This window comes from Eucalyptus grandis, chromosome 11 (assembly GCF_016545825.1).
Source record: "Eucalyptus grandis isolate ANBG69807.140 chromosome 11, ASM1654582v1, whole genome shotgun sequence".
NCBI classification, from domain to species: Eukaryota; Viridiplantae; Streptophyta; class Magnoliopsida; order Myrtales; family Myrtaceae; genus Eucalyptus; species Eucalyptus grandis.
In genome coordinates, this window is record NC_052622.1 from 38,755,308 (window position 1) to 38,779,082 (window position 23,775).

At 37.8% G+C, this 23,775-nt stretch overlaps 1 pseudogene; it reads right to left on the reverse strand.

Moving 5' to 3' along the window:
- Nucleotides 1–1,027: 1,027 nt before the first annotated feature.
- LOC104451236 lies at nt 1,028–19,581 on the reverse strand (annotated as a pseudogene).
- Nucleotides 19,582–23,775: the final 4,194 nt, after the last annotated feature.

A 23,775-nucleotide genomic window follows, 5' to 3' on the forward strand; every position in this document is an offset into this window, starting at 1 on the left:
CTAATATGATAGTATGTCATGTAAAATAGCCGGCGATGACTAAATCTCCACATTAGCAATTTATGGTGAAAATTTGTAGAAAGTGCTATATTGAAATTTCACATTAAGGTTTATAACTAAATTAGCAAAACTAAAAAGTTTATGACTAAATTGGCATTTGTACAATATGTTTAAGATTGAATGGATAATTTTCCCACATTTTTTGATTTTATGATTAGCAAATTGGTAGAGAAAGATCACCTTCAAATAACTTCCATAATGATTCAACGCCCATAATGTGATATATACAAGTAATGGTTACTAGCATAACGGTCTTTGGGTCATTGTCAAAGTAATGGCATATGCTATAAGTCATAAATTCTTAAAAAAGTAAACCCTAAAACAATTTCTGATTATTTATTATTTATTTTTGTTGTTCTGAACATGTTGTTAATCTCATAGTAAATTAAAGACAATGATATCCATTTGAGTAACGGTTTATTTAGTCCACATGAAACTGGAAAGTACAAGGTTGAAAAGTCTATCATTGTAACCCACCTGCATGCTAAAAGTCAGGAAGTCTTTCCCATGGAAGCAAATTTCGAAGGCACCGGTGTGTTTATAACAAGCTCAAAGCTTTGACATTGTGGAAGAGTTGTCCGGTTATCATTGGGCTACTAAGTCTCATTATGTATGTTAAACCTTAACTTAGCACGATCCAATCAAATTGGCCCAAAAAGAAATCCATCTTACACAGAGCACCCGTTGCGGCGATGATGTTCAGTCGAAGTATAGTGCGATTACAGTTATAAGCACCATCCAACACCAAGGCCTACGTTCTTGGCCTTGCTTTGCCTTCTCATAATTTGTTCTTCAGACCTCCGATCAATCTTGCTTGCTTGAGGCTATGAACCATTCAAAAATAATAAAAGCTATTTATTCCACTTTAATGCGCTCTAGCCGAGGGCAACAATTGATCATCACGAACATCAACTATATGAGCGTAAATGTTAGGAAAATACCAAAATAATTCAAATAGGTAAACTGATTAAAGCGTTATATAGCCATTGTTGATCATCCACTGCAGACTCCACTTGATGTTGACATTCCCGAGGGTCCAACAGGCCCATCCGAACATTCTCTTCCATACACCTCAAACTGTGCCTTTGCGAATCTCTAGTAGTCTTCTTTCGTAGCTCCGCTCACTTGCCACTCAGCCACCCATTCACCTTCACCCAATTCGCAAATCAAATCAGCAACAGAGTTTTGTAAGCATTTCATACCTTCGTAGAAAAGTATCTGTAGATGGCGTCGCAGTTCGACTTAACCCACAAAGGTGAGAGGACCGTTCAACGTGGTGATATTGTTCAGCTGCACCGTCCAGTTAGTGTGGTTGAAATCGATGTTCTGTTGGACCGTCATGTAGTCGAAGATGTCCGAGAACAGCTTGTAGTAAGTGCACATCGACCTTGGTCCTGGCCAAGCCGCTGGCCAGCAGGAAGAGCACTTTGGGATCGGGGGCCCAAGGCGGTTCAACATCACTACGTAAGCTATCGGGGAGTGCCTACGCACTGCATCGTATCCTGCCTTGTTGTACGTGGTCAAGGTATCAAGGGCTACTCGCGGAGAGGGAGGCTTGTTGATGAGCTTGACCGCGTATAGACTTGGGCTCTTCGCGTACCTTGTCAGAGTTTGAGGAATAGGCCAAGAAGGTGAGAAACGACTTATAATTTATGTATATTCAGTCACATGTTTTATATCGTACAAGCTCCTATTTATAGTACAACGAATGTCTAACGCTGGAAAATAAATAAATGAAGATACATTAAATCAAATCCAATATCGGATTGATATAATCCATCAATTATAATCTCCTGCAATCTTGGATTGATATCAATCACAATCTTCTCGGTCCAATCACAATCTCAAGTTCGATCCTCACATATCTTCAACACTCCCCCTCGAGCTAATGATTGATATATATATACATATACATATATGTATATATATATATATGTATATATATATGTATATATATATATATATATATATGTATATATATATATATATATGTATATATGTATATATATATATATGTATATACATATATATGTATATATATACATATATATGTATATATACATATGTGTATGTATATATATATCCAAGACGCCAAGCTTATTTAGTAGATATATGTGCTGTCTTTGACATAATGGCTTGGTAGAGAGGTCTAGAGGCTGTTCTATGGTTCCAATTACATTTGTATTGATTACTCCTTCTTGGATCTTTTCTTAAGTGTAGTGACAGTCCACTTCAATATGTTTAGTTCTCTCATGAAATATGAGATTCGCCACGAGTTTGAGTGTTGCATCATCGTCACAAAATAAGTTCGTTGGTCCTTTGATCCATATCCCAAGTTTTGAAAGCAAGCCTTGTATCCAAACTGTTTCACAAATGGTTTTGGCCATGGCTTGATATTCATCTTTAGCGGATGATAATTATACAATCGACTACTTCTTCATCTTCAATGAAAGTAACAACTTTTCTAATTTAATACAAAACTAGTGATTGATCTTTGACTCATGGGACATGTGGCATAATCTGTATCACAATAAGCATTCATTTCCAAATTGCAATCTCGAGGTGGAGTATTCCAAGTCCTGGACATCTTTTTAAATATTTTACGACCTTCAAAGCTGCATTCATGTGAGATTCTTTCAAATTATGCGTAAATTGATTGAATGTCTACACTGCATAACATATATCTGACCTCGTCATAGTGAGATATATAAGTTTCCCCACAAGCCTTTTATAGTGAGATGGATCTTCAAATAATGGGTCATCGGTCTCAAAAGATGATCTGGTGTCATAATCAATGGTAGTTAATTTGATGTTTTGATTGATAGGAATGGCAACTAGTTTACATCCTGATAAGCCTGCTTCAGATATGATTTCTAACACAAATTTCCATTAGCTTAGAGATATTCTTAAGTTTGAGCGAGCAATCTTAATACCAAGGAAATACTAGGAGGTCCCAAGTCCTTCATGCGAAAAGTAGAATGCATATATTCTTTGGCCAATCCATCATTGCCAATAATAAGTATATAATCAACATATATCATTAGATAATTTGATGATGTACCTTTTGTCCAAGTGAAGAGGGCATAGTTGTGCTTGGATTGCTTGAAACCAATGGTTGTAAGAGCTGTAGTAAACTTTGCATACTATTGTTGAGAAGTTTGTTTGAGCCCATAAAGGGACTTACAGAGACAACACACTCTAGGTTCCCCCTGTTGTTGTAATCTTGGTGGAAGGTCTATATGTATTTCTTCATTGAGATCACCACAAAGGAAGGCATTGTGAACATCCATCTGATGTAATTTCCAATCTCGGAAAGCAGCAATGGAAAGAAAGGAGCGAACAATAACGTCTTTTGCAACTAAAGATAATGTCTCGTGATAATCAAAACCCTCATGCTGCATAAAGCCTTTCGCCACTAAGCGAGCCTTATACCGTTCAACAGATCCATTAGCCTTTTACTTGATCTTATTTATCCATTTGCAACTAATAGGTTTCCCATGAGCAGGTAATGGAACTACATCCCATGTTTGATTATCTATTAAGGCATGCGGCTCCCATAGCCTTTTGCCACCATGTCTATCTCCTCATAAATACAACTTGAGAACATATGTTCCGTAGATAGGCAATCAAATGAAACATAAGAGGAGATAGGATATGAGGTACCTGTTAAGTTGAGGGATGCACAGACATAGTCCTTTGTCCACATAAAAGGGCGAGTAATCTGTCATGAACCTCGTGGGGAATATGATGAGGTGTAGGAGATGATAACTTTGAAGTGGATTGTGAAGATAATTGGTCTAAATCAAAACTTGCTTCAATGTGCATCGTAGATTCTACAACCAAATGATCTAGAGTAGATAGGAAATCCATAATGGTCTTGATCACTAGAGAAGAAGTCAGAGCGTCTAGAGACAAGACATATATATAGTGGGAAATAGGAGATGAACTTTCCTCAAATAGAAAATGTCCATTTTGATGATTCAAGCTAGGAGGCTCATTTGAAGATTCTTCATCTTGAAAAGGTAAAATGTCTTCATGGAAAACGACATCCCTACTTATAAAGAAGTTCCTTATCGATGGCTCAAAGATGCAATATCTCTTCTAAAGAGTTGGATATGTTGGAGAAATCCTCTTGAAGTGTTTTGAAGTTAATAAAACGTTTCCATCAGTCTAGTCTGAAGGCTTGCAGACTCTGCTATTTAAAGTCTGAAGACCTCCGGACAGCCAGACTCAAGACTCAAAGTCTATCCTTATTGACAGTTTCTAATCCGTTGAAGAAAGGCTATCCAGAACTTGATGTTTCATTAAGGATGTGGCCTTATCGACTGGAGAAGATCTCTTGGCTGGATATGACATAACGGAATCCTTTATTTGATCATAATTGATTCGAAGATTAAGGATCCGATGATTGGCAAAGTATATTTGGAAGGTTCTACTTATGGAAACCGAGATCCTGATTGTATGGGCGAACAGGATTGATGGGCTATCAACATGTTCCTTTAATAGCTCGAATGATCTTCCTAATTGATTCCGTCCAATGGGTAGATTGGAGGATTTCCTTTGGTAAGTGCCAACGGGTATGATGGCATAAAGGAGTATATAAGGAAGACGTTCCAATTGTTCGAGAGTGTGCACGATAGAAGAATTCCAAAGTCTGAAGCTCCTTGTTCTTAGTCAAATCATTTGTTGAGCAAAATCGTGTAAACAAAAGAGAGTCTATATTCGTGAGAAACCTTGAGGAAGTGTGGTAGATCATCTACACTGTTGAATCAAGGAAAAGCTATGCTGTAACTTCTCTTTTGTTCATAGTGAAATCCAGCCGGTGGGCTGTCAGTGCGGAAGAGTAGACGTAGGCTTGGAATAAGCCGAACCACTATAAATCTCGTGTTCAATTTTCTCTTCCCTAACCTTTACTTTACTTTGATCGTATTTTCCTTTCTATCGTTTGCCTAGAATCGCTTCCGTATCTCGAGAATTTGTTTTTGCACCTATTCACCCCCCCTCTAGGTGCTTATACTAGCTATCTCAATTGGTATTAGAGCCTGTGTACTCACTTTGTTTGAAGTGTTTTACTTCAAAGTTAAAGATCCATGGCTAGTATGTTGGCTCCAAGGCTGGTAGAAGGGCAAAGCAATACCAGACCACCTTACTTTGATGGAAAGGATTACAACATATGGAAAAACAAGATGAAAGCGTTCCTAAGATCAAAGGATCCTCTGGAATGGGACGTTGTAGAAAAAGGAATCATTCCTAAAGCTGCATCTGTCTTAGAAAGAGGAAAAGATGCTATTGAGTCTAGCGAAATGACTCAGGAAGAGATAATCAAGAGACAAGCTCTTGATGCAAAAGCAATTTATTCCTTATATTGTGCTTTATCCCCTACTGAATATAACAAAATATCTTCTTGTGTTACAGCTAAAGAAGTCTGGGATAGATTACATATTACCTGTGAAGGAACCGATCGAGTGAAAGAGACTAGAATCAACATTCTCCTCGGTCAATATGAAGCCTTCAAAATGAAACCAGGAGAATCTATAAGCGATATATGTTTAGTCGTTTTACAGAAATCGTGAATGGTCTTGAAAATCAAGGTCAACCAATTTCGATCCCATGAAAGTAAACAAGCTCTGCGTGGACTCTCCAAGGATTGGAATCACATAAAGACCTCAATCAGAGAGACCCAAAGAATCATGCCACTATCTGTTGATGAGTTGGTTGGGACTCTTCAGTCTTATGAAGTGGAACGAATCAATGAAGACGAAGACCCTAAAGGTAAGAAATCCATTGCATTAAAATCTAATGATGATTATGATGTTACAGATTCTGAAGACGATATGGATGATGAGGAACTTGCTCTCATGATAAGAAGATTGAAAGCTGAACGAGAAAAGGAAGAAGATTCAATCCAAAGAAACAAAGTTTTCAAAAGCAACAGACTAAGTCGTTGAGGATGATGAATCAAACAAAGATGTAGTATGCTTTGAATGTAAGAAAAATGGACACATTAGACCTAACTGTCCTCTTCTGAGGAAGAAGAAAGGAAAAACTGAAAAGTACCGAAAATCTCTTAAAGCTGAAACCTGGAGTGATACAGAGTGTGAAGAAAGTGATGATGATTATGCCAATATATGTCTCGATGGCACAATCGGATTGATTCAAATTCCGAGACAGATTCAGATTCAGAAAGTGAATTTGAGGTAAGTAACTTCAAAATCCCTATTAAAGTTTCAAAATACATTGATGAATTGTGTTTTAGTCTTAAGACTTCTCTTAAAAGAATTTCCGAACTCAAGAAGGAAAATTCTGCTCTAAAACAACAGGAAAATATTTTGAAAGAAAAAGTGAAATGTTTAGACAAGAATGTTTCTTCTCTTAAAAAAAGTGAAGATAATCTTTTAAAAAAAAATGCATTCTTGAAAAGTAATATCTCAAATATTTCCAAAAGATTTTCTATAGGATCTGAGAAACTGGAAAAAATTCTCTCTATTCAAAGATCTTATTTCAATAAATCTGGTTTAGGAATGATTGCTGAAACCATTCCTTTAATTGATTTTCTTAAAGTGAAGGAAAGACTCAAACAAAGACCCACAAGAGATGCTTACAAAAATCATTTTAAAATGATCTTTGTAAAACCAGTAGGTCACAATGCTCTAAGATGCTCAAAGTGCAATAGTGCAGATCATTTTGAAAAAGAATGTCCTATGATTTGGAAACCTGTTAAAAAGGTATGGGCAAAAACCGCATATCATACTAACACCAATTGACCCAAGAAAATATGGGTAACAAAGAAGGTTTGAGTTTCTTTTTTAAATGCGGGTCACTATCAAGAAAAAGGTAAAATAGTATCTGGATAGTGGATGCTCAAGATACATGACAGGAGACCCAAAAAAAAATTTCATAAAGCTTGTTCGAGTAAATGGTGGAAAAGTCTCTTTTGGAGGAAAGAGCAAAGGAAAAATTGTGGGATTTGGAACTGTAAACATTGGAAATCTCACAATCGGCAATGTTTCCTTAGTAGAAGGGCTTAATTACAATTTGCTCAGTATTAGTCAGCTATGTGATACTAGTTTCAAAATCAACTTTCAAGAGGGAATATGTTCAGGAATTAGTAAAGATTCTACTCAGTCATTCATGGGTCGAAGACATGGAAATATCTACCTCTTGAATGTGAAACCAGATGAATCACAATGTCTAATCTCAATCCAAGACGAAGCAAACTTATGGCACAGAAAGCTTGGGCACGTCAATATGAAGCAAATAGCCAAAATCTCAGCAAAGAAGCTTGTTTGTGGTCTACCCAATTTATCATACCAAAAGTCCGATCTATGTACACCATGTATATTGGGAAAACATGTAAGAAATTCCTTTAAACCAATAAATCAAGTTTCCACTAACCGTGTACTGCAGCTTCTGCATATGGATCTTTTTGGACCAACCACAACACAAAGCATTGGAGGTAAGAAATACTGCCTAGTAATTGTGGATGATTACTCATGATTTACTTGGGTATATTTCTTGGCAAGTAAGTCTGAAACTTTCTCTTGCTTTGAAAAGTTTGCTAAAAAGGTTCAAAATGAAAAAGGGTATATTATCTCGAGTATAAGAACAGATCATAGAGGTGAATTTGAAAATCATGATTTTACAAAATTCTGTGATGAATCTGGTTTTTAGCATGTATTCTCCTCTCCATATACTCCAGAGCAAAATGGAGTTGTGGAAAGAAAGAATAGATCTCTTTTAATAGAAAGCAATATCTCTTCACGTTTTTGGGCTGAAGCAGTTTCTACAGCATGTTATATTATTAATAGAGTTTTTCTAAGACCTATTCTAGAAAAAAAAACCCCCTATGAACTATTCAAAGAAAAGAAGCCTATTGTTTCATATTTTCATGTATTTGGATGCAAATGTTTTATACTGAAAAATGCAAATGATCGAGTTGGTAAGTTTGAAGAAAAGTCAGATGAAGGCATCTTCCTTGGATATTCAACCACAAGCAAAGCGTACAGAGTCTACAACAAGAAGACTCAAATAGTGGAAGAATCAATGAATGTTAAATTCCAAGATTCTATGCAAAATGAATCCATTTAGACTCATCTTGAAGAATCTAAACCTGCTCTAGACTCTACAAAGTCTAAATCTCAGGAAATAGCTCAAACTTTGAAGGACCAGCAACAAGTGACTGTTGAAGATTCAAGTGAAGGAAGTGACCATCAATCTGACAAATTAACGAGCAACTGGAAACATAAGTCCAGTCATCCTAAAGATCTTATTATTGGCGACATCAATGAAGGAATTCGCACAAGATCCAAAAGGCGTGAAGAGTCTAGTGCTGTGGCTCTTGTTTCTGAAATAGGACCCAAAAGCATAGAAGAAACTTTATCTGATGAAAGCTGGATTGAAGCTATGCTCAGGCAATTCAGTATTAATGATGTCTGGGAATTGACTCATAAACCAAAAGGTAAGTCTGTTATTTGAGCTAAATGGGTCTTGAGGAACAAGATGAACGAGAAAGGAAAAGTCATAAGAAACAAGGCAAGACTCGTGGCCAAGGGATACACACAAGAAGAAGGGATAGACTATGACGAGACTTACGCACCAGTAGCAAGGTTAGAAGCAATTCGATTATTACTTGCTTTTGCTTGTTATAAGAATTTCAGGTTATTCCAAATGGATGTCAAAAGTGCCTTCCTAAATGGATTCATCCATGAGGAAGTCTATATGGAACAACCACCGGGTTTGAAGACCCAAGGAAACCAGACTCGGTATTCGAGACTCAAAAAGGCTTTATATGGCTTAAAACAAGCACCTCGAGCTTGGTACGACAGGACCGAGTAAGTTTTTAATTGAAAATGGATTTGTTAAAGGTAAAGTAGACACTACTCTTTTCATTAAAAGAGAAAGCAAGAGTTTTCTACTTGTTCAAATATATGTCGATGATATTATTTTTGGATCCTCTAATGAAAGTCTGTGCAAGAAATTTTCTAAGACTATGCAGGATGAATTTGAAATGAGCGGGTGAGTTAACCTTCTTTCTTGGACTTCAAGTGAAACAACTAAAGGAAGGAACTTTTATTCATCAATAAAAATATGCTAATGATATTGTGAAGAAGTTTGGACTGGACAATTGCAAAAGGGCCGATATACCAATGTCAAGTTCCTTGAAGATAGATAAAGATGAAGAAGGAAAGAAAGTCGACCAAAAGTTATACAGGAGTATCATCGGTTCACTTCTTTATCTTACTGCTTCTAGACCGACATTTTGTTTAGTGTTTGCATTTGTGCCGATTTCAAGCGGACCTAAAGAATCACATTTAAATGCTGCAAAGCGTATTATCAAATATATTGCATCAACTTCAAGCTTTGGTCTCGGTATCCTAAAATGGGAGACTTTACTCTTCTTGAGTACTCAGACGCAGACTTAGCCGGATGCGAGTTGATAGAAAGAGCACCTCGGGTTTTGTCAACTACTTGGAGGCAGGATAGTGTCTTGGTTTTCAAGGAAGCAAAGTACAGTAGCTCTCTCTACAACAGAAGTAGAATATGTAGCTCTTGGAAGTTATTGTTCACAAATTCTGTAGATAAAACAATAGCTAAGAGATTTTGGAATTGAAGATTCATGCACGGAGATTAAATGTGACAACACCAGCGCAATCAATCTCACCAAAAATCCAATTCTTCACTCAAGAGCAAAGCATATAGAGATTCGACATCACTTCATTAGAGATCATGTTCAAAATGGAGAAATTACGATTCAGTTTGTTGACTCAAAGAACCAACCGGCGGATATATTTACAAAGCCTTTGGAGAAAAATCAATTTGAAATTATCCGTTCAGTCTCAACATTTTGAGGTTTGAAGAAGTTAAAGTCTAGAGACTCTCAGACTCAGACAAATAAGACTTTGACTGCAAGACTTTGACTGTAAGTTATTCTCTCTCTAATCTCATCTTGAAAAGGTACGTTCATCAACCGTGTTGATTATTGTTATCTCAACCGCTATCTTTAATTGACGAGATTATTGTAACGTTTCCTTTAGAAAAAGGAGTTATTTTTAAATGACCATTTTTCGAAAAAGGCAATTATTTTTTTAAAGGCATCTTTTCACTTTCCATTATGACTTTTGGTATCCCCTCCTTTCGACTGTCTTATATACAGTCAGTTTCTCTTCGCTTAACTCCAAAACCCTAAAAAGCACCAATCTTCCATTCCTGTTTTCTTCTCTTGTTTAATCTTCAAAAAAGTTGTCATCTTTCTTGGGAAAGTCAAGCAATGAATCTTTTAAAGACTAAGAAAGATGTCGTCTTCAAGAAATTCTTCGAGGATCGCAAAGCGGGGACCACGGCGAATGAGTAAGGGGCCTACGCACTTCGATCTCACCTTGAAGAAGAAGTGTCTCCAAATCGCCAGTAGAGCCCACAACATTCGCAGCAGCGTCATTCTCCTCCATCTAGTCCTCAAGATGTTGATCATCAACAAAATGAAATCATTGAAGATGCAAACCTTGTAAGAGTTCAAAGGCCCTCTTTTATTTATAAGTTGTATCGTGCTTTAAAAGGGACTGGTACTCCATTGAACTATGTCGATGATTTTCTTAAGGACAAAGGATATGGAAATGAATATATCTTTTTGCGAAAAATGGAAAGTTTGGGAATTGCTCGTAAAGGGGTGGCGAAGAAACCCTTGCGAATATCCCAAGTGATCCTCGTGATTGGGGATTTAATCCGGTAGATGGAAATGATGATGACAAATTATACAGCCAATTTCAATCAAGAATGGGAGTTGCGGCGGAAAATCGAGGAAAAAGGGGAGAGTTGTTTAGATCGAAGGAACAAAAGGATCTATACTCAAAATTGCTGAAGCGTGGAGTGATAAACCCTAAGAGTGTGGATTTTGATTTTCTGGATGCTGTGAATGTGAACTTGAGGGAAAATTTCAGTCATCTTCAACTTGAAAAATTCTGCTCTGACACCACAGAGGTCTATCCTCAACTAACTATATATTTCTATTCAAATCTTAGTTTCTTGGATGCGAATAAATTCTCCTTCAGTGTCAAAGATCAAGACTTTGTAGTGGATATGAATATGCTAGCAGATGTGTTAGGAGTGGAAAAGGAAGATATCAACGGATCAAAGTTTCTATTGCTCGTACTACACTGGAACTTGTTAAGGACAGGAGAACAGAGGAAAAGATTTCCTACTCAAGGATGAGTGCATTCAACATCTTGCTGCACAAGATTGTAATCAATTGCCTCAGACCGAAATCAATTTCCAAGACTGATGTTTCAAGTTCAGAGGCAAAGCTAATGTATGCCATCATCACTGGAAAAATGTTTTCACTTCCTCACACTATTATGTTCCACATGTATAGAGCTGTGATGAAGGACAGAGGTCAACTTCCTTATCCAGGTTTTGTGACGAAGTTATTCAGACATCTGAACATTCAGCCTCCGCAAATTCTTTGTGCTCGATCGTGCGATCATATAGTGGTAGGACTGAAAATGGTGACCAAGATGCGTTTGAAGGAACTAAGCAAGGCATTGGAGAAATTTAAGGAGAAGACTCAGTCAAATCTCATCAATTCTCTTCGTAGGAAAAAGAAAAGGAAGGAGCCCATGGATGCTCCATCCAAGAGAAGAAGAGCTCTCATCGTTGAGGATGAAGATGATGAGGATAACATCACCATTTCTGCAATGGCTTTGAAGAATCTCAGTCTATCTGTTCCAGAGAAAGACTCAGAACAGCAGACAGAAGAAAGAGCAGAGGAAAAAGAAACGGAGGAAAGAGAAGAAGAAGAAGAAAGAGATGCTGAGAAAGAGAGAGTTGAAAAAGAAGAAGAAGAGAAAAGAGATCAAGAAGAAGAAGAACATGAGGAGCACTCTCCACCCGAAGGCATGAACACGGGGAGACCAAGAGAAAAGAGGAATGTCCTCAAATCCTGCAACCAGTGAGGGAGTCAGTCGATTCCCAGCAGATCCAAAGGATATTTATGCCTCTCAGTTTCCTGAGAAAGGTCATGATGTTTCTTCGCTAAATCTGCGTGATGATGCTGATCTACCTTCGTCTGCATTTACTCCATCAGATCGTGCCGATGCCAGTACGCAGACCGACAATTCAGCAGACTTTCGCAGAGTGATGGATATTCTCTTGGAGATGCAAGGTCAGATATATGCATTGGGATGCGAAGTTCATAACTTGCATAATGCAGGACAAGCTTCTTCGGGTTCATTGAATGATCAAATCCAAGCCATTTCTCTTCAGATTCGGCTAATGCTAAGGGTGAGGATGTTGCACAACTGAAGGAAGACTTGAAAATGCTGGAAGGCATCGTTCAGTTGATGGGAGATTTCCAGCTTGTTCGTGTTCCCAAGCATTCTTGACTTCACTCCATTTTCATCTCAACTTTTTTATGCTAACAAAAAGGGGGAGAGTTGCGAGACTTGAAAAACTTTGAACTTAAATTTGTCGAACTTTTGGCTTGTTTGGTTGTGGTTTGTTTTGACTTGACTTGTGTGTCTGGATGTGGACTAAATTTGGGATTTGGATTTGACTGCTTATTATTAACTACTATTGATATCTTATGGATGGCTTTATTGCATACTGGACTAACCTATTTTTTGTGGTTGCAGATTCTAGTGTTATTCATTTAGCCATTTATCTCTATAAGATATGCATATGTGTTTGAGAAATGTTTTGCAGGTCAAAGTTTTCCAAATCTGCAGGAAAGTTTTGTCACCATAAAAAATGGGGAGATTGTTGGAGAAATTCTCTTGAAGTGTTTTGAAGTTGACAAAACATTTCCATCAATCTAGTCTGAAGGCTTGCAGACTCTGCTATTTAAAGTCTCGAAGACCTCAGGACAGCCAGACTTAAGACTCAAAGTCTATCCTCATTGACGAGTTTCTAATCCGTTGAAGAAAGGCTATCTAGAACTGGATGTTTCATTAAGGATGTGGCATTATCGACTGGAGAAGATCTCTTGGCTGGATATGACATAATGGAATCCTTTATTTGATCATAATTGATTCGAAGATTAAGGATCCGATGATTGGCAAAGTATATTTGGAAGGTTCTACTTATGGAAGCCGAGATCCTGATTGTATGGGCGAACATGATTGATGGGCTATCGACATGTTCCTTTAATAGCTCGAATGATCTTCCTAATTGATTCCGTCCAACGGGTATGATGGCATAAAGGAGTATATAAGGAAGACGTTCCAGTTGTTCGAGAGTGTGCACGATAGAAGAATTCCAAAGTTTGAAGCTCCTTGTTCTTAGTCAATTCATTTGTTGAGCAAAATCGTGTAAACAAAAAAGAGTCTATATTCGTGAGAAACCTTGAGGAAGTGTGGTAGATCATCTACACTGTTGAATCAAGGAAAAGTTGTGCTGTAACTTCTCTTTTGTTCATAGTGAAATCCAACCGGTGGGCTGTCAGTACGGAAGAGTGGACGTAGGCTTGGAATAAGCTGAACCACTATAAATCTTGTGTTCAATTTTCTCTTCCCTAACCTTTACTTTACTTTGATCGTATTTTCCTTTCTATCGTTTGCCTAGAATCGCTCCCGTATCTTGAGAATTTGTTTTTGCACCTATTCACTCCCCTCTAGGTGCTTATACTAGCTATCTCAGGATATCCCATGAAGATGCATCATTTGGCTCAAAGACTCATCTTGTCACAAGGACCCAGGGTAGCAACATAGCATAGGCAACCAAAAACCTTCAAGTGATTAACCTCAGGCTTCTTACCAATTAGCACTTCAAAAGAAATACATTCATCGAGGACCCAAGTTGGCATGCAATTGATTAGGTAAGCTGCCGTGACCACACATTCTCCCATGAAATCTCCCGAATGGACGCTTAGGATTTAAGGGCATGATCAACTTCTAAAAGATGACGGTGTTTATGCTCAACAATCCCATTTTGTTGAGGCGCATAAGTGCACATGTTTTCATGCAGAATTCCACGAGAAGAAAAAAAATGACACTCATGACAAGAAAATTCTTACCCATTATCTATTCCAATACATTGAACAGATTTCCCAAATTGATTTTTTGGCATGGTTAAAAAATTCTTTTGATGGGAAAGAGCTTGATTCTTTGACTATATAAGGAAAACCCATGTAGCATGAGAATGAATATCTACGATGATGAGAAAGAATTGAGACCCATCATGATGTGGGGTGTGATAAGAACCCCAAATATCTGCATGAATTAAAGAAAAAATATATGTAGCTTGAGATTTACTTGTGGGAAAAAGGGCACATGATTGTTTAGCAAGAGGACAAATTTTACTTTGAGGATGCGGAAAGAAAGCACTATGGCCTAAACGTTTATGGGAAAGGATAACTTTATCATGATAGTAACATTACACAATGAATCTTTATACATGGAAAATTGCGATAAATTAAAAATTTTGGGAAAATTAGTCCAAAAATATAATCTTTGTGAAAGATTATCCAAGCCCATCAATTTGCCAATTGAAAGAGCCTGAAAGAGACAAGTGTCAGAATTAAAAAGAATACGACATGAATTATCCTCACAGGCCTTTGATATTGAGATAAGATTGAATTGAAACTGGGGAACATAAAAGACATTTCGAAGGGTAATCGAAGAGATTTGTTGTCTTTATCTTTGTGACATATATGGTATTTCCATTTGGAAGCTTCACATTTATAGGGAAATGATTTTTATGGGTATGAGAGAAAATATTTTCATCACAAAAATGTGGTCACAAGCACTTGAATCAATAATCCCATGCATTATGAGAAATAGAGTTGAGGCAATATGAAGTACTTGAGAAGCTTGCCCCCTTATTAGAAGTTTCCAACTGTCTCAATGCTCTCATGATTTGTTGACATTGATTTTGGGTGATTGACTGATTGTGCCCAATGACTTGATTAGCTGATGATTCCTTTTTTCATTTCTCCCCAGGTTTGTTGTGCAATTTCCAACGAGTTTCAATTGTGTGATGTGGCTGCTTGCAATAATCATAGTATAATTTCCCTTTTCCTTTAATATTTCCTTTTAAGGATGATGTGGCATTGTGAGGGTTGGGCGATGCTTTAAAAATATGTGCCATTGTGGCTTGTTGAGAGCCATTGGATTCAGCTGAAGCTATGGCGAAATAATAGCCGTAAGGTCTTTGGAGCCCATCATAGTCGTCCATCCCAAAAGAATTAGGGCTTCCTTCTCCTCCTTTGGTTGTAGCAACAGGTCGACAGTCCCATTCTCCTAGAGATCGAGATGCTTCTCGGCCAAACCAAAGGCAGCTAGAAGGCCATCAATTAGTGGCTGCCCAAATCCGAAATTGGTGAGCCCCAGCGAGAAGCTACCAGTTGAAGATGGTCTAGATTCCAAGGCAGCAAAGGTGATCCCTTCTCCGATTCGTGCGTGCTTAGCTGCGACTACCCTTTGGCTCTCCTCTTGGACTGCCAATTGGTAGATCTACCCAAGCGGCGGTGCTGGCTCCATTGCAAGGATTTGAGACCTAAAATGTGAGTAGCTTTCATTCAATATTAGTAGAAAATGGGTTGCTTTCTCCCTTTCTCGTATCGCCCGATATTGTTGAAGCGCTTCCTCTGACCCCTCAAGCTGCTCTTTAGCGGTCTCGAGTTCGTTCCACAAGGCCGAGAGGCAATTGAAGCATGTTGTCATGAACTGATTTCCTTGTTTAAGCTCCGAGAGGCTTGGGTGAAGGAGAAGATTTTGGCCTGGTCGAGCTTTCTGTACATCTCACAAATGTTATCCCAAATTGTCTTCAAGTCTTCAATTGGTGAAAGCTCGGCGGCCACCTTAGGAGCCAAGCAATTACTGATCCATGTTTGCATGAGCTGGTTACGTTGCCAATGCCGCCATGAGCATCCATCCGCTAGAAAGGGCATAGTTTCGTCAAGGAACCCAGCTTTATCTTTCATGACCAATGGTTGCTAGAGATCTCGAGCCCAAGTACTATAGTTTTCACGTCCATTGAGTTGTAAGGAGGTGAGTTTTAGTCCGGGATCGTACACCAACAACATATAGAGTGGGTCGCCGGGTTTCGGTCGGCCACTGTTGGCCGGAACAAGATAAGGCACAAAGCTTGGTGTCGCAATCGGGTAGGGATTTGCTCCGAGTCCCTATGGAATGGGTTTGAGTCTTGGGATTGGACCTGTCCACCCTATCCCGACACCGACTTTTCCCTATTCTCTAGATGTGCCATATGGGGCCATGTCTCATTTGGCCCAATGAACCATGGACCTTGAATCGGAAACCACTGGAGAGAAGCCCACTGGGTCGGCCTAGAAACATGTACTGGAGCAAGAGGCAGTTCGATAGAATGTTGAGCTGCAAAATGCCGGTCTTCAGTGGGAATCAATTTGATCTGATTCTTTGTTCTGTGGTAACTTTGGATTTTCCTCCATTGAAGAGTTTCCTCCATCAACTGTTGTTTTATTCTTGGCCATGATATGAGAAACAAATTCCTACCGAATGCCGATTTGTTTTGCAGAGGTTAATTTGCAATAGCCGATCGAAAAAACAATGGCAATTTGAGTGGTTTGCGAAAGCTAGATCGGAAAATGTGGCTCTAATGCCATGTCAAAGTTGGAGGAATAGGCTAAGAAGGTGAGAAACAACTTATATTTTCTGTATATTCAGTCACATGCTTTACATTGTACAAGCCCCTATTTATAGTACAATAAATGTCTAATTATGGGAAAAATAAAGGGAAAAAGCCACGAAAAATCTTGAACTTTGCTCAAAATGACACATTTACCCCAAACTTTTTTTTGTGACACCAAAAACCCTAAACTTTTGTTATGTGACACATTTACCCCAAACTTTTTTTTGTAACACCAAAAACCCCGAACTTTTGTTATGTGACACATTTACCCCAAAATTATAGAGCATTTTAGTCTTTTCATTTTTTTTAATTTTTTAATTTTTTTAATCTTTTTCTTTTTTTTTCTTCTCTCTTCCCTTCGCCTGCCAGCCGGTGGAGGGAAGCCGGCGCCTGATGAGGGCTGCCCTTGCCAGCATCGGCGAGGGTCACCCTCGCCGACATCGAGCTAGGGCGGCCCTTGTTGGCGTTGGGCGGCCCTCACCTGCGCCTGGCGAGGGGTGCCCTCCCCAGATCTAGCGAGGGCCATCCTCGCCCGACGCCGGCGAGGTCGGGCGAGGGTGTCCTTGCCCTCGCCGATGTCAAGCGGCCCTCGCCTGCGTCTGGCGAGGGCGACCCTCCCCAGATCTGGCGAGGGGTGCCCTTGCCGGCGTCGGGCGACCCTCGCCGGATGCCGGCTTCCCTCTGTCGGCTTCACCATAGCCGGCAGAGGGAAGAAGAAGAAAAATAAAAATAAAAAAATAAAAATAAAAAAAAAGAAAAAGGAAAAAATAGAATAAAAAGATAAAAATGCTCTTGATGGGGTAAATGTGTCACGGTTTGAAAAGTTTGAAATTTTTCACATTACAAAAAAAAATTGAGATAAATGTGTCACTTTGGGCAAGTTCAAGGCTTTTCGTGGCTTTTTCCCAAAAATAAATGAGGATACATTAAATCAAATCCAATCTCGGATTGATATAATCTATAAATTATAATCGCCTGCAATGTTGGATTGATACCAATCACAATCCTCTCAGCCCGATCAAAATCTCAGGTCGCATATCTCCAACACTCTAAAAAATGGCATATGGAACTCCAGATTTTCTGACTTCACTCTTTGGAAAAGGTTTTTACTGAGCATTGAGGAATCCAATAACTTCAACTGTTTGCTGGATGTTAGCATCGGTGGCTCCCCATTCCTGAGATCCGTTCCATGATAAGCTGTGTCCATACCCATTTTGTGAACCTGGTGCTGCGTGCAAATCTAATATGATCTTCACGTCAAATTTCCTACTAAAATTATGGAAATATCAAATTTTATATGGTCAATGCAAGACTTACGAGAGAGAATTGTGCATTTCATGCGGTCATTGATCTATGGGTAGACAGAGCACCGACGTTGACTCTCATAAGTTACACCGGGGATGATTGTGATGGATCTGTCCCATGTACTTTAGGTCCGTTTAGAACTTGTTTCCCTGGACAGGATAATTGGGAAAAGGTCAAAAACGAATGATTGACTCGGTTATATATCAAGCCAACCGAAGGATGTGGTATAACTATCACCCATGTAGGAAATACTTTTAGGTAACATAAGGATGAAACAAACCGTAGACAAGTTCAGTTTATTTGCCAAACGCAAAGCAATGGACTAAGCTCTCACTTCGTTTGAGTATCTTAGGTAATTAGTTCACAGTGAGTTAAAAACGTAGGTTCTTCCCTTGTTTTTATTAGTGAAAGTACAAGGAATGACTATCATCACCACTACCGTCTTTAGGCGATATAGGGCACCTTCACTTGTTACAAAATACGTGGTTTTGAGCCATAATTATTCAATTGACATATGTGGTTTTGAGCCCATCACTAGTAGTCCCTCCGGTATTTTGAAACCCAAAAAATATCTCCACATGGATACTTAGCAAACACTCAAAGAACAGGCAGATCAGAGATTAGTCTACAAAAACGGTCGAACTTGTGACCCCGTGAAAGATAACGTGACTTCTCTACTTTTAGCCTACAAAAAATACCAAGTTGACTTTATCTCTTTACCAATAGTTATTTTATTTTATTTTTTATTTTACATTTGTCAGCTTTTGTTATAATTAACTTTTTTTTTTTTATCTTTCTTACAAAATACAACAAGTATCCACTCTTATATGAATTTTACTAGTGTATTTGTCAAACGTACTAGTTTTTATTCTATTAGGTAGACAATTACCAAAAAAGTCATAATCCTATTATATGGATTCAAATTCAATCATAATTCTTTTTATTTAGCCAGTTAAGTTCTAAATCTTTTTTTAATAAATTTTTGGGTAATTTTCCCTCCTATTAGGTTTTCAAGCTACACTAATTTACCAAATCTTCCTTTTTAACTTCATCTGATTTTTTTTTTTTTCAAATTTATCAACTTGTTAGATTTACTGACTGTTTTTTTTTTTAATTACTAACCTCAATTACAGAGATTCCAAACATTTCTTTGTTTAAGCTACTAACTAGTTTTGTATTGCCAACTCTTACTTAAGTTAGTTAGAAATGTTTATAAGATTTTTTCAAATTACAAACTTCTCTTTGTCTAAGTCTAGGTAGACTTCTCATAGAGTCTGAAGATGCCAAACGTCTTCACAATACTCGTGTGTAAGCTTTGTTGATGTCCTCATATTACTCTAATGACATTCATGACATCTATTTATGAAGTCCTTGAAGTAAGTATTCAGAACTTCAAATGCAGTATTTACATGAGAGGGTCTGAACATCATTTCTTCATGAACATCACCTGAAAATACTTTTTTCAAAAACACTAATCGAAGGTCGTATCACTTTTCAATACAAATTAGGGAGTTTTCTCAACATTATGTGTTCTAGGACCATTAGTGACCTGCTACTTTCCTTCAAATCTCTTAGTGAAACTCTTGACAAGTACATATGAGTCTTCATCTCTCCACTCATCGCTCTCATCGCATTGATAGTCAACTGTCACTCGTTCTCTTGTCCTCACCTGCAAAATAGATTCCACCACAATAGTCACTCTTGTTTCTTGGTATTCTCAATCTTTGCTTCAATTGAGTTTCGAAATTTTTTCACCTGCCTAATATCTATCTAACATGCTATGCATAGGGAACAACTTTGGTCTACTAAATTGGTTTGTAAAATAACATGACAGGCTAGAAACTTAGCCAAGTCGGCCTTTCAAATAAGTGGACCATAATTAGCATCCACCTTAGTAGACTAGTTGTAACAGATCGTATATTTATCAATACATGTACCACGTTCATGTAGTAATTTCTCAACCAATCTTAATATATGAAGCATTAGTCTTATGTAAGATATAAGAAATGGAAAGAGATCTATAACAAGGAGCCATTAGAAGCTTTGATTCTAACAAGGCTTGGATCTTCTGGGTTTCTCACAATCTCGAAGGTTTCAGGTGTTCCTAGTGAACGACGAGTAGCCACCAGATCGACACCGTCCCCACCAGAGTCCAGGCCTACGAATTGCATGTTGGCCTCCCTAAATTTCTCGTTGATTCTCCACAACTACAACAACAAAGCACGGCAAATCATTTATAGTTCAATGCACGAGAATCTTCTCTGAAGATGATACTCCTTCTAGTGGGAAAATTGTTTTCAACAGGGTAAATTGTAATTGCATCGCTTCCGTCCATAACGATGTTCAATTCTAGTCCCCATAAAATAATTCCATCAAAAATCTCGACAACGTAACACGTCAGAAGTTCGTTCCTTAACCCCGACCTAACATACACAAGTTTGCATGGCCGAATATCGTCTATATGCTTAAAGCTAACTCATCCTGAAAGTCTCCCAATGGGAACTGGAACATGCTGGGCGTTTGGCAACTGTGGGACTACTCGACTTCCTCCGCCAGACTTGGCACAGAGATACTTCTCAACTGTTCTCGATTTGAACTGAGGTCTAGTCCCATCCTACACGTTATACCCACTTTCGGATCAGGAAAACTGTCGAAACCAAATAAATCATCGGTTAATAAAGCAACGTAAACACTGAGGCAATTACGTGGGGCACAGTACCGAGAAGTCCCTGTTCGGGATTGCATGTATTTCGCCATAATCTAATCCACGACGAAACATCTTTTTGGAAAGTCATTGTTTGGCTTTTGATGAGAGGAGACGGTTTTGTAGTGACTCCGGACAGGTACTATTTAGGTGGGTAAGAAATAATGGCAAACATTTACATTGAACTTCGAACCAAATTGTACGTACAAATCGTGCCGGAATTCAATCAACAACAAGGCTTGAAAATACAACCATTTCCATAGAAATAAACGTGCACGAACTGTGTCGGAATTTAATCGACGATAAAGCTCAAGAACGTGCAAAGATGTAAAGCCGGAATTTAATCGATGGCGTAACACTCATGATAGAGATGCATGCCGGAATTGGATCGACGATGAAGCATCGAGATAAAAATATGCGTCGGAATTTAATCAATGACACGTGTTGGAAAGCTATAACTAAGAAAAAATAAAGTGCAGAAAATTTTAGATAATAAAAAATTACATTTTGATTGTCAAGTTGATGAGAACTTGATATTTATAGGCCTTCTATCGTAATCATCCGGAAGCAGCTCCTTCATGCTTGTAACCGTGCTTCCACGGCTCCGAAAATTCAGGCCCATATTCCCACGTTGGCGAGTCTCCTGCTCAAAGCAGTTATCAAACTCCCCACGTTGGTTGACTATTATCTACGATCTTCCTAAGTGGATCTCCATGTGCATGAGCCTTGCAATTGTTGTCCTTCAAAATAGAAGCCACAACCTCTGGCCGCGCACTCATCAACGACTCTGGCCTAATAATTGTTCTCTACGCCCTGAATCTTGTAATTGCTATCCCTCAAAATAGCGGCCACGACTTCAAAATAGCCTTGTAACTGCTCCTAATTCGGCACACTCATTGACGACCTCTTGGTCTAATAAATATCAAGCATTTGTCTTCACTTGTCCACATGCCTGAACCTTGTAACTGTTCTCCACGGCAGCACACTCATCGACGACCTCTTGGTCTAATAACTATCAAGCATTTGTCTTCACTTTGTCCATTTTGATAAGAATGCAATGATGTGTGTATTTCATATCGATATCCATTCAACTATTAGATCGCATAGACCAAATAATATCAAGAAAGACAATGGAGCTTTCTATACCTATCTAACTGCCTTGCTCCTCAGATGATAAAAAATGCATGTATTTCATATTCTTCTCCGAATAATCATTGCATATTGATAATAACTAAATATCAGATATTTTTGGGTGTTAATAGCATCAAAGAGGGTAGGCTTGATCCATCCTTCCGTGACCAGCCAGCCCCCCAGATTAACTGCTCTTATTTTTGGGCTCCGACTCTCCGTCTCTTGACCGGAATGGATGCGAGTTGATTGGTCCCCATTGCTGATGACTTCCATGGCATCTGTTTTCATACTTCCTTGTTCATAATCAAGACAAAACAAGAATAGCAGTTAGTTATGCATCCAACTGTTCCAAAAGGAACACAAAATATTTGCACTAACACGACCGAAACATATCCAACAGTACTCGTGTAAGAAATGTTCATGTCATAGAATTTCGAAATGGTCAAGCAAAGATGCGAAGGCGTGCGTGCAAGATGGGGTATGAGTTCGGTCGCCCACTCAATTAGCTTAAAAGCTGAGTTGTCTGCCGCGTATGAGATATTTTGCTCCAAACCATTTGTCTTTTTTTTTTTTTTTTTATAAAGTGTATTGGAAGTCCTAAAACTCGTCACGAAAGCGTAATTTAGTCCTAAAACTTTCAAAAAATGCAATAAAATCCTAAAATTTGTCAAATTGATCAAATCAAGTCATTCATTTGATAACGCTTTTTGAAAATTTTAGAACACAATTACACTTTCGTAATAAGTTTTAAGACTTGATTATACTTTTTGAAAGTTTTAGGACTAATTGCATTTTATGACAGGTTTTATGACTTGATTGCACTTTTTGAAAATTTAAGGATTCCATTTTACTTTCGTGACAAGTTTTTAGGACTTTTAATACACTTATCTTCTTCTTTTTTGTATCATCTTCCCATTTATATTTATGATTAATATCACAAAAAAGTCAAATTAGTACACATTTGACAAATTTATCTTAAACTAATTTTTTGATCACGAAAAATCCCAAACCAATACACCTATGATAAATTTACCCTAAATGACCTCAAAAATCCTAAACTAATATACTTGTGACAAATTTATCTTTAAATTAGTTTTTTTTTATCACCAAAAACCAAAATTGGTATATCTTTGTGACAGATATACCCTTTGTTAAATTGGATTAATATCACAAAAAAATCACAAAACCGATACAACTATGACAAACGGAAAATAAATCTCAAATTGGTACACCAGTCAACTAGCATATGTCATTTAACTCAGTAATTTAACAGTAAAATTTAACGAAAATTAACAGATGGTAAATTTGTTATAAATATACTAATTTGGAATAAACTTGTCAAAGGTATACCGGTTTTGGATTTTTTGTGATCAAAAAATTAATTTGAAATAAATTTTTCATAAGTATATTTAATTTGAGATTTTCATGATATTGACTCTTATACTTAAGTCTCTGGTCTAAGTGGTGCATTTGGTATCAACGTGAATGCTTTTTCTAAGTCTCTGGTCTTAGTAGTGCATTTGGTATAAGCGTGAATGCTTTTCTTGGGATTTTCTTCTTGACTTTGACCCCCGTAATATGGTTTCATTTGAGCTTGACTTAGCTCAACATTTCAGCAACTTCCTCGTCACTTGCACGTTGATGTCCTTTCTCCTTCAGACAGCAATGTTTATTAATTCTTCCCATGAACAATAGATCCCACAATTTTATTTTTATGGTTTTTTGCATAAATGTAACTAGACCATTAAAATAGGTTATAAACTCATTTCTAAACTAATATTTGATAGACTAAATTATTATATAAGTTAGTTATATTTAATAAATGTGATGAGTTGAGTCGGATATGGCTTAAAACATATCAATTTAGGTCGAAATATTTTCAACCTGACCCAAACCCAAGCCGACCACCTATTTGACAAAACTAGATCTAACGATTATTTATACCTCTAGTTATATTTTCTTCTTTAAATAGAATTTTG